Here is a 12,767-nt window from a genome sequence, read left to right as displayed (position 1 = left end):
GACTTACTGTTCTCTGTCCTTTTTCAACTGGCAGCAGACTTTTCTTCATTTGAAGGGGGCGATTCAACCCTTGGTGCCGAAACTTGGGACAAGTGATGCCATGAGATGTGACCCTAATGTCTGTCTCCATTGTCTCGTGTCATGAGCCCTGGGCTAGAAGGCGGGATGTCTCTATGGTGGGTTAAACCATTAACAACCCCAAAGCTATGTGAACATCTGAACTCCCTGCATGTGTCCTCACTTGGAAAAGGGCCTTAGAGATGTCGTTTAATTAAGGGTCCAAAGACAAGATTGCTCTGGATTACCCAGGTGGGGCCTAAATCCAGTGACAAGTGTCCTTCGAAGAGACACACAGAGGAGACAGAGATGAGAGGAGGCAGAGGCAGACACCGGGGTCATGTGACATCAGTGCCACCAGAGGCTGGAAGAGGCAAAAAATGAAATGTCCCTTAGAATCCTGGATGGAGCAGGACCCTGCTGATGCCTTGATTTCAGAAAGGATCAATTTCTGTTGTTTTCAGCCACCCGGTTTGTGTTAATTTCTTACGGCAGGACAAAAATACAGTCTCCAAGGGGCTGTGAGGCAGCAGGAGCTCCTGGCTTTGCTTCCCTCGGTGCTTGTCTGGCTGGAGCTGGTGAAAAGCCCGAGAGGGATGAAGAGACACTTGAATGACTCAGGTCTTGTTTCTTGGGGTGGGGGGTGGTAAGCAGCCCACCTCCTGCAGACCACAAAGTATGGACACTTTGGCTCTCAGCCCGCAGCCCCAGATGGGAATCAGGGTCTGCCATGAGGTCTGGGAGAGGCTGCCTGTTTGCTGGGATGTCCTGTGGGAAGGGACTTCATAAAAGTAGGGTTAATGTTCTTCATTAGGAAAGAAATGTACAATCCTTCTGGACAGATACAAAACACTTTTTACAAATGCAGATGCAATCCCAGGGGTCTGTTTCCTTCTGTCCGTTTGTGTTGGCCATGACTGGTTGTGCCATACTGTGGCAAAGATGAGAACACCAGCTTTGGAGTCAGATGGGTCAACCTCTAAACCTTTGGTTCTACGCTCAAGTCATTGGACCAATGACTTAGCTTCTCTGAATCTCGGTATCTCCAACTTCCCAGCTGGAATAATAAAAAAAAAAAAAAACTTGGGCTTTTGGTTTAATGAGATTAATATACATAAAATAAGGAGTTGGGGGTGTTTGTACTCAGTCAAGTGGGGCTATTATTTCTGTACCGAGTGTACACAGTGGTGTGCAGTAGCATTTCCCATGTTATTGTGAGTTTTCTGCGGACGTTTGTAGATGGCCACATCCACACACCATCACAGAGACACGGCAGAGACAAAAGTGATGTTGGCAGTCACACTGCCTTCCCAGAGACCCTTAATAAGCTTGCTGCTAATTGCCCAGCCCGCCACCCCACCTCTGAGGGTCCCTGGACGCCTCTCCTCTTGCACCCCTGCTCCTGGGTTTGGGGAGACATAGAAATCCGCTATCTAGAATACACACTTTAGGTACTTTGAGCACTCAGGTTTAGACAAACAAGCGCTTGGAGGTGGAAAATAAGGCCCCAAATAGCCCGTCCGAGATTTATGATCCTACAAGAAGGAGCTATCCAGACAATAGGAGGATTAACCAATAAAGGATTTAAAAGACCCTCACTAAATAAAAATAACATGAACCATTCTCCAAGAGGCCTCCTGAGTCCTCATTGCCTTTAAGTGCTGCAAGCAAAGTCGGGTTTATTTTTATAGGTTTTGAGTCATTTGCTCCCATATCTGTCCTCATTCTTGTAAGGCTATGCTCTGCTCAGTTACATGTGACATCTCGCATACTTGCCCCTACATCTCCCTAGGGGACCATGGGAAAGATGCTATTACCAAGGGCTGGTGGTAGCTTGGGGGGTGCCCACTGTGGTCCAGCATCCCTCTGTTTACCTTGCAATCAGGGAGGGTGCCTTGGGATATAGTCACAGAAAAAGGATATTTCCTAAAAGAAAATTAAGCAACAAATTTTCCTTTATTGGATTTTCCTACTGCACATGCATTTGGCTAAGTCTTTCATATAGCTTGTCTTATTTAATCATTGCAATGTATTTATGCGACTGGTTTTGGCATCCCCATCTCTCTGGGCTACGCGAAGCCAGAAGAGGTCCCCTGACCCAGCAAAGGGCCATGTAGATGATAAATGGAGGAGTTGGGATTCAAACCAAGTCCTGAGCCCCACTGGGCATGTGGAGGGGTAGGTGAGAAGCCACTCCAGCCCCATGATGCAACTGTTTTGGAGTGATGTGTTAAGTGGTCTACACTGACATATGGAGGAAACTGATGATTGGCTGGGGTGGGGTGTGTCTCACCTTGACTTCTCTTTTGTCCAAGAGTTATCAAAGTCAGGACAGAGAGAATTATGCCTAAAGATCAGGAGGCTTGCCTGAGGCCATGCACTTGATCTTCCAAAGATGACTTGACTGGGTACCAGAATTGTCCAATGAAACGTCTTCCCAGGGACAGGGTCTAGACATCTGTATCTTTTTAAAGGTGCTCCCCAGGTGACCTTGATCTAGTATGTGGGCTAGCATTTGGGAACCACAACCTAAAATATCATAGATTTTGTCTCTGCATTAAACCTCATCGTTCGAGAACTATAAACCAGTTGCAATCCTTTTAACTTTGAAAAATCACAGCTTTTGCCAGGCTGCATGGTCATTGGTTAAAAATGAAGGATGTTATAAGATATAGCCCTATGTGAGTCAGAACTAAAGAGTGTGTTTATGGGATGAAGGATATTGCTGAGGATATAATTCAGTAATCAGACACGTCTCTTAATTAACTTTCTCTTAGGCTTCAGTACCAGAAATAGCTTTGCTTCTCCTGATAACTGTTCTTCCTCCATGTGGAAATTGTGTTATGTCACTGATTTGGTTTCCTTCCTTCTCCCTTTCTCTCTCTCTTTCTCCATTCCTCCCTTCTTCCTCTTTCTTTCTTTCTTTCTTTCCTTCTTTCTCTCTTCTCTCTTCCTCCTTCCTTCCTTCCTTCCTTTTTCCTTTCCTCCCTTCCTTTCCTCCTTCCCTCGCTTCCAGAAAGGCAGACTGTGACATGCAGTGCCTCATCTGGATGTGTCTCGAGTCTTAGAAGTTTGATTACCCTACATTCTTCTACAAATGGACCTTGAGAGTCTGTTCGGAAGTTCTGGCAGGGGAGCACAGCTACCCTTGATCAAAGAATGGTCCTCCTGTGTCAAGGAAGACTTCACTTCTACTGAGTGCGCAGCTGCAGGAGGGATGCATATGGAGCGGTGATGGAGGAAGGGGCCACCAGCCTAGCCAGCCAGATCAGCCAAATCAACCCTGGCGATCAATGGGGTGACAGATGTCACAGCCACATGGCCCTAAACTCTTGGTTTCTTTCTTTAAATTGGTCACTAGGAAGCCTGGAACAAAATGTACACCCATGTAGCAAACTGTGAGGAATCTTAGATACTGTGTTTCCAACTTGTCTTCTGGATTTTTTTCTTCTGTCTTTCTTTCTGTTCTTAATGTTCCCACAGTTGCCTTACCAGACATACCACTTAAAAAAATCTGTATGATGTGGTTATTCAGTCATAAGATGGAGATTTCTTTCGTACTTAAGTTTTTCAGAAATTGGGATAAGACCTACAAACCGTGTATGCATTGGATATGATAGTGTGTTAGTTTCCCCAGGGCCGCCAGTAAGAAAGACCCCATACTGGGTAGCTTAAAACAACAGAAATTTATTGTCTCACTGTTTGGGAATCTGGAAGTCTGAAATTGAAATGTTGGTAGGGCCATTCTCTCTCCAATGGCTTTGGGGAGAATCTTTCCTTGTCTCTAGCATGTGGCCATTTTGCTGTAAATCTTCAGCATTTCTGGGCATGTAGGTAGGTGCTTTCCTCCCGTCATAAAGCTGGGCTGTCTTCTCCCTGGGTTTTCACATTGTAGTCCCTCTGCCTGTATTTGTCTTTGTCTTTTAATTTCCCTTTATTTTAGAAGCACACCAGCCCCATGGGATTAGGACCCACCCTGATGACCTCAATACTGCTGTAAAAACTCCTTTCTTCCCCAGTCAGGTCACATTCTGAGGTACTGGGGACTAAGACTTCAGCATGTCTTCTTTGAAGGGACACAATTGGGCAATGACAGTATTGCTTTTCCTCTTCATTTTTTCCCCTTAATCTACTGTTGAACATTTTCCTCGTGGTCACTTGATAGGGAGAGACTGTTGCATGTCAGTATCATTTTTTTTTTAAATGAGTCTAATTGCCCTGACTTTTCCTGGTCCCAATAGCCTGAATCATTAGTTAGTAATTGACTGTACATAATGCTCTTTTTAACTCTGCCATTAGCATCAGATCAATTCATGAATCTTACCCCACAACGGGCAAGAACCATCCCTTTCCTGTCTCCCTTGTATCTCCAGGGTTCATTTTTATTTCCACAGGAGAAGATTGAATCTGTATCATCTCTGTTCCGTATTTCCCCCACAAACCTATGCCCCTTCCACAATGCCTTAGAGCTATGGAAACTATAGCAAGAAAACTTGTTTGAAAGAGCAAGTTTCCATTACCCAGTGTCTCAGGGGTCTTAGAGTAGTGGGGAAGGAGTACCAGGTAACAAGAGTACTCAAGACTTCTTTGTCCCATGAACACCAGGGAAGTCTGAACTACCCACCCACCATAGCTAGAGATGGTATCTGTAGGACTATCTCATGGGATTTTTTGCAGGGTGTTGGCAAAAGCCTCCACCTTTGGTTGCTTCAGTATTTGCACGGGACAAGACAGAGCAGAGCCTGACTCTTACTTAGATGTTAGGAGCAATATAGAAATAGAACCCTCAGGAAATGCTGGTCTGACTCCGGTATGAACCAGTGGCTGGTCCATCACAGATAGTCATGGGTCAGCTATGATCCCGGACGGGCATGGGGCATGGAGATGGCGTAAGGATGGTGAAACCAAGAGGCTACAAAGAAGTAGTAAAGCCAGCCCAGAGGGCCAGCCCAGAGAAGCTCCTCTAGCTACTGCTGGTAGAATTTCATCACTACCTGAGAGAGGGGGAGGCGCCGTTAACACCAAACCCACACCCATAAGGTAACGCTGGTTTTTATGTGAATCAATGTCTAGGTTACCATTTTAATGGATGCTAATCCTGAAGAGACGAACATTATAGCATGAGAAGCATCCTTTGGAATACTGCTAAGAGGAGGTACTTGAAGTGAGAGATCTTTCTTAGGTAATCACAGCCTTGGTCTCTGGGTGTGTGGAGCAGGCGAGCGTCCCTCCGCCCACTGATAACTCTCATTCTTCTGGACCCTTCATGTGGCCTCCCACCTCTGTCACTCCACCAAAAGAGTGATCACCGAGGTCACCTGAGTGTCCCCTGATGTTGGAAATCATCCTGTCCACCTTCCCTGGGGTCCTCTTCTTTCCTTGTCTCCTAGCAGCAGTGGATGACCTTGAAACCTTTCCCTTCCAGGACACCCTTGTCTTCTACCCTTCTCTCCTCCATGCCTCTTGCAGACTCATCCTCCTTTACTGGGCTGTTAAGCGTTGGGATAATTCAAAAACCAGGCACTATTTTCTGCTGCTGCTATTTATGTGCCAGTCATCATGTGGTGAGTGGCTGGGGACACTGTATTTAAGGAGCTGGGGATGGGGCAGCCTGAGATATTTCTGAGTTTTCAGAGGAAGTGATCAGTGACTGAGGATACTGCTCTGATTCTGGGATGCCCTCCTGAGACGTCAACTCTTGTCAACTACCATCTTGCCTGTTCTTGGAGGAAGCAGGATCCTGAGATCAACGCTGAGCTGGGATGCGATAGGAAAAGGAGAGAGAGTGCATCTGTATCAGGGACTGGAAAGAAACGGAGTGGGTCAAGCGCTTGGAGATCACCCAGAAAGGAAGATGCAACAAAACCATCAATTTTTCTTGCTGCTCTTCTGGCCATTATCTGTGTTAGTCTGCTTGGGCTGATAGAACCAAACATCAAAGACTGGGCAGCGTCAGTCTTTATTTTCTTATAGTTCTGGAAGCTGGGATGCTCAAGGTCAAGGTGGTAGCAGGTTTCATTCTGGAGAGGGCTTGTAGACAGCTACTTTCTTCCTGTGTGCTCCAATGGCCTTTCCTTGGTGTGTATGTGTGGAGAGAAGCATCTCTCTTCCTCTTCTGATAAGGGCACTAATCCCATCATGAGGGTCCCATCCCCACGGCCTCCTCTGATCCTAATCACCTCGCAAAGGCCCCACCTCCAAACACCATCACTCTGGGGGTTAGGGCTTCACAATGAGAACTTTGGGGGGTGACACAGACATTCATTCCATAACATTATGCCTCTGATGTTGTTTGCTTGGTGACATCGTTAGATCATCACCATAAAGCACCGATTATTACTCGGACCATTTTTACAATGGATGGGTGTGTCCTTTGGTTTTTTAACTAGGCTGAAGAACCAGGCAAGAAACTAAGTTGCTTGAAATTTCGAGCTCCCCATCCTGTATGTTTTATGATGCTAAATAAACGTTGCCTTCATTGCTTGCTGCAGCCATCTTAGCGAAGAGGCGTCATTCGATTTAATTGCAAATTAAAAAACATAAACCACCTTAAACATGGAGCTAATGCTGCATCAAATCGATACAATAATTGCACCAGGGCAACTGAGAGGCGCACGGGATTTGTGCACCTTGCATACTAAAAGAAGCCAGTCATTAGGGGAGTTGTTTCGTCCTAGTGAATGGTGGGTGGTTGTGGCAAATTGCCCTGATTGGCTTTATCTTTAAGGGTGGACTAGACAGGCTGAGTTCTTCATTGTCTGTGCCAACACAAAGGAAGAGGCTTTGTACTTGAAAAGTAATTAATAGTTCTCTTAGTGGGTTGGGTTGGGTTGGACAAGTTCTCGCAGTTTCATGGGTAGGGGAAGAAAGGGATGTTCCCAGGCCCTTGCAATGCCTTGTGCTGAGCGTTGATTGTCTCGGGATTCAGCAATTATTTCTTTATAGCCCTGACATACTGTGGCAGCTAAATTATGCCAGCGGAAAATGTCTGATTGACAGACCCCAAGTCCGTTGTGTTTTGTGAGCCATTTAGGTGACACTGGAGCTTTGTCGAGAACTGAAGCAGACAGCAGGCGCCAGCAGGCCCCACTCTAAGTGGCTTTGGTCCCCTTAAAGTGGTCCCCAGCCTTTTTCCAGGGATGACCTAGGATGAAAGGTGGGTGAACCGGGTCACCCCCTTCGTCATAGGATTTGAAGGGTAAAAGATAAGGCCTCCTGTCCCAAATAGCTCTCTTCTAGCATCCTGCCACAGTCTTGAGGTAACTTTCCATAGACACACATTCCTCTGAGTGTCTGAAGTGCCAGTGAAAATGCAATTGCCCCGGGGAAAGATGAACAAATTAAACAATTGACAGCTATTAATACGGCAATGTCAAGTTGATTCAAGAGGAAACATCTTCTGTGCCCCCGTGAGGTATTCATGAGATAATGCCTGATAATGTGTCTCGATTAGTTTACCAAATTATCCAGTCCCCGAGCAAGAAGTTGAGGGAATGAGACATTGCATGAACACAGACGGATGGTTTCTCTCCGTCGTCCGTTCCCTGGCCTTCTGGTCTGATCTTGCTGGCCTTGTTGGAGGATGCGCCCTCTCCAGCAGGTGCCAAGGTGTGTGTGCCTGTGGAGGCTGGCTGGGCCTCTGTGCCCCAGAGCCTTCACCATCTTCCTTGGGTCCCCCATTCTCCCATGTGACCCCCACGCAGTCTAGGCCTGCAATCCTATGTGTCTCCCCTGTTCCTTCCTGGAGCCTTGCTTCAGCTCTCAGTGCACACAGCGACATCAACCACTACCTAAATAGCGTTTATCATTCTCCTTCCGTGAGGGCCAGCTCCTGCTCCTGCATTCCCAGCTGTGGTTAGCAGCTGAACCCCAAATGAAGAGATCTCTGCCTGGGTACACACCATCAACTCCTGACACACTTCCTTCTCTGCACCAGATGGGAACCTTCCCTTGAGCTCCTCCTTACTCTAGTGGAGCCAAACTGGTCAGAAGCCTTTGAAATCTATTATTAGTATTTAACATTTTGATTTATTTTTTTTGGTAATTTGTTTATATGGTACATGATTCAAAAGGCACAGAGAGATGAACAGTGGGAAGTAGGTCTTTTTTTGTCTTCCGTCCCAGTTGCCTGATTTCTGTTTTTGAGGTAGCCACAGTTACTACTTCTTCATACATCCTTCTGAAAATATTACATGTGTGTATATGTGTGTACATGCATGTGTGTGGGTATACATATGTGTGTGTATGCAGTTTCCCTCTTTCCCACTGTGAGAGTTATAAAGGAACATTAGTCTGATCTTGCTTTTTCTAGACTCTTTTACTTATTCATTCATTCATTTTTAAATATACTTTATGTTTCAAAGTAGTTTTGGGTTCACAACAAAATTGAGAGGAAGATGCAAAGATTTCTATCTATTTTCCCTGCGCCTACCTCCCACGCATACACAGCCTCCCCCAGGATCAACACCTCCCACCAGGGGGGTGCATTTGATTTTTTAAAAGATCTGATTCATTTAATTATTTGAGGCGGGAAAGGGCAGAGGAGGAGTGGAAGGAAGAGGGAAAGAATCCCTAGCAGACTCTGTGCTGCTTAGAAAGCCTGATGTGGGGCTTGATCTTATGACCCTGAGATCAATGACCTGAGCCAAAACCAAGAGTCGGGCACTTCACTGACTGAGGCACTCAGGGGTCTCAAGGGGTACATTTGTTATGACTGATGATCCTGCAGTGATGTCATAAACACCCAAAGACTGTAGTTCAGATGGTTCAATCGTGATGTTGTACATTCTATGGGTTCAGACAAATATGTGATGGCCTGGGTCCATTGTTAGAGGATCACACAGAGTATTTCCATTGCCCTAAAAATTCTCTGTGCCCCACTTGTTCATTCTTCCTTTCCTGGCCATTGTTTTTCACTTAAATTTTTTTTTCACTTAAAATTCTATCTTAGAGATCATTCCAAATTGTTATACAAAAAGCTGCCTCATTATTTTTACTGGCTGTGTAGTATTTCATGACTTGGATGTACCATGAAGCATAGGCTGTTTTTAATCTGTTGCTTTAGTAAACAAAGCTGGATGAACATCCTTTTCATGCATAATTTGGTACATAGACAAGATCTTTGGGATAAATAGCTAGAAGTAAAATTACCGTCCAAGGAGCATAGATATTTTTAACCTTCAATTGAAATATTCCCAAATTGTCCCCTGAACCTTAAGGTTTTTAATGCTTTCCACACCAAGCCCATCTGGATATTTCCCAGGCCAGATTCATATCCTAGTCACCTCCCCAATGCATTCCCTAACTCTTTTCCATTTGGGCTCTGATTGCATTATGCTTCTGGCAAGATCTTAGGTTCAGCAGGCAGAGAATTTCTATCTGTGTAGGGGCAAATGTTTCCCCACAGTGGGAATGAAACAGGTCAAGGGGGAAGGCAGGAAGTCATGGAGGGAGAAGAGGCAAGAAGAGTATTCTCGGGGGATCTGACCCGAGCTGCCCATCTGTCACGGGAAGCAGGCCACAGCACTGTTCCCTTTAGCCGAGACTCAGAGAGGCTGATTAAGTTTGCACAGGTAACTCAGGTACTGTTATGGGTTGAAACATGTCTCCTCGAAAACATCCACTGAGGCTCTAACCTCCCTCTCCAGTGTCTGAGCATGTGACCCTCTTTAAAAATAGGGCTGTTGCAGATATAATTAGTTAAGATGAGTTCATACTGGAGTGAAGAGGGCCATAAATCCAACAGGACTGGTGTCCCTATGAGGAGAGAGAGACTTGGACACAGGCACGGACCCAGGGGGACGACAGCCGTGTGGAGCTGGAGGCAGAGATGGGAGTCGGGCTGCTGCCCGCCATGGGACTCGTGGGGCTACCAGCAGTTGTGAGGGCATGGAAGGATCCTCCCCTAGAGTCTTTGGAGGGAGCACGGCTCTGCCAACAACTTGATTTCAGCACTCCAGCCTCTGGAACTGCGAGAGAACGAGTGTCTGTTGTTGAAGCCACCCAGCCTGTGCTGCTTTGTTAGGGCAGCCCTAGGAGAGGAACACAACTAGTAACTGGCAAAGGCAGAAGTCCAGCCTGAGACTTTCTGAATGTAACTCCCAAGGTCACTCAACTCTGTTACCACATGACTCTTGCCCACGAATCTTCAGTGGGCTCTTAGGTCACGGACTTCCTTACAACCATGTCTGTCCATCCTCTATGCCTCCCTTGTGGGAGATGAGATTTGGAAGCCACGGTCCCATTCTGGCCATTTGGTGGCTCCTCAGCCTCGTGGCAGCTGTAGTTCATGTGAGCTTCCGAACAGTGGGAAGCTACCCTGTTTCAAATTCCCTTGTGGTCAGGACAGGACTCCCAATAAACAAATCCACCTGCTATGGGGTGGCGTCAGGATCATCAAACTTAATCCAGGGATCGCTAATGTGATATGAGAGGAACAAATGGGCCCCCCTTCCTACCGCCTGTCCATCAAGGGTAGATTATGCCCTTTAGGGACGGGGCCTCGGGACTGGTGAGGCTGTTGTGTTTCTGTTTACAGCGTTGCCAGTGGAAGAAAACAATCTTCAACTTCCACGTTTCTGCGGCAACGGGAGGATGTGGTCTGACTTCTGCCAGCATGCCCCTCCGTCCCCTGGCCTCAGAGCAGTGTGGGGCTTTTGCAGGGCAAAGGTGGGACTCAGCCCAAGAAGGGGTCCCAGAGGAGGGAAGGACAGAACCAGACAGAGAAGGTTAGAGACACCGACTTCCAAAGTCCCGGCTCCTTATTTCAGCTGGTGTGGAGTTTATCAGCCTAGCAGAAATCGTCTCCAGCTTTCGAAGGGAGGGAGCATGACGCGTCTCAGAAGGCAGGATCTGGGTTGGAGGCACTTGGAGCGGTGTTTGGAAGACAGTCCCTCAGAGTGCAAGAAGAAAATAAGAGAGTTTTGAGTTGGATTTCTGTCTTCTCTCTTTAAAATTTTTACTTTTTGTATTTGGTTTATAAAGTTCATAATATATTAACAAATTCAGACATGCAAAAATAAATGAGTGATGTATTGGAGGGCATACTCCAGTTTTGAAAACAGAGAAAGGTGTATGATCAGAGAAATTTGGAGACATTGTTTCAGAAGGTCACATCTGACAGGCAGGGCTCTTCCCCCTCTTTGACACCAGTCCAAGGTCTCTCTCCAATGATCCTGAAATTCAGCCTTTGAGTTTTGATTCATGGGGTGTCCATCTCCGCATCTAGGAATGAATCCATCTCTCTGAAAACGAATGGAAACAATTCTGTTACGTGGGACCTATAGCCTCTACTTTCTCAAGTCCCCATCAAACCCCCTTATTTTTAAATTATTTTAGAGAGAGAGGGGAGGAGGAGGGAGAAAGGACAGAGGAGAGAGAGAGAGAGAGAGAGAGAGAGTCTTAAGTGCATTCCACACCGAGCCTGGAGCCCGATGGGGGGCCTGGCTCTCCCAACTCTGATATCATGACCGGAGCCAAAATCAAGAGTCGTCTGCTTAACCAACTGAGCCACTCAGGTGTCCCATATTTGTATTTCAAACTTTGTTTTAAGGGATAGTTTGAAGATGGAAATCAAGAACTTGTTTAGAAGTGAGTTCCTCATCCCTCAAATAAGGTTGGATAGGGACAGTGGGGCTATCTTTTTCAGCTTGGGCTACTGTAACAAAAATAACAGACGGGGGGCTTATAAACGGTAGGAATTCATTTCTCATGGTGCTGGAGGTTGGAAATTTAAGATCAGGATGCCAGCACGGCTGGGATCTGGTGAAGGCCCTCTTCTGAGTTGTAGACTGCCGACTTTTGGTTATATCTTTCCCTTGCTGGGAAGCAAGCTCTCTCATCTCGTTCAGGAGGGCTCCACATCCATGACTATCCCAAAGGCCCCACCTCCTCACACCATCATGCTGGGGATAAGGGTTTCAGTATAAGAATTTGGGGGGGACACAGCAGGGAACATGGGAATGTTGGAGAAGATGCGGGGTAGTAGAAGCAGGACAGGGGTGGGGGATTCCTTCAAGCGAAGCTCCTGGCCACTTACCCTGCTTCAGATCAGGGAGGGGGATTTTTGCCTGGACCTGTCTTCTAATGTGAGTGGTGAATGAGAAGGCTGACCCCTGAGGGCAGTTTTGGACTGGAGGCATTCAGGGCTTGAGGCAGGGAATCTAGTTAGGAGGAGATGATGTGGACTTCCCAGTTGGGAGAGAAATACGATTCTGCTCTCGGATGTTGAAAAGGGCCCAGAGAGTGACCCCTCCACCCCACCCCTCCCTAGGGCTTGGTGCTGCCTCTCTTCAGCAAGCTGAAAGAGAGGACCTGCCTCTTCTGCCTGGCCTCCTTGAAGCCATGAGGGCTTGAAGCCATGAGATGTCATAGGTTTTCTTCCCCTCAGGACTGTCGCCTGACCAGCGAGTCACAGCAGCCCGAGCACATCAAGAGCCATATTTACGATCATAGCCAGGAGCTCCTTCATGATACTTACGGGGTTCCACCCTGGAAGCTGGTATTCAACATAGCCATAGTAACAGAATAAACAATGGGCCATCTTTCTTTAGAGATTAGATGAAGTCTTTTCAAATAGGATTTTGCCAGTAGAAAATTATGTCTTGGCTCAGGCCAGTGGTCCTTTTGGAACCTGACCGAATCAGGCTACCATCCAGCTTCACGTTGCATCCCTTTATTAGTACATTTTTCATGACCCCTTGCTATAGAAC

The sequence above is a fragment of the Mustela putorius genome, unplaced genomic scaffold, assembly GCF_011764305.1.
Source record: "Mustela putorius furo isolate JIRA1106 unplaced genomic scaffold, ASM1176430v1.1 tig00003875_pilon_pilon_pilon, whole genome shotgun sequence".
In the NCBI taxonomy this organism is placed as follows: Eukaryota; Metazoa; Chordata; class Mammalia; order Carnivora; family Mustelidae; genus Mustela; species Mustela putorius.
Note: the sequence above shows the minus strand (reverse complement) of the source record.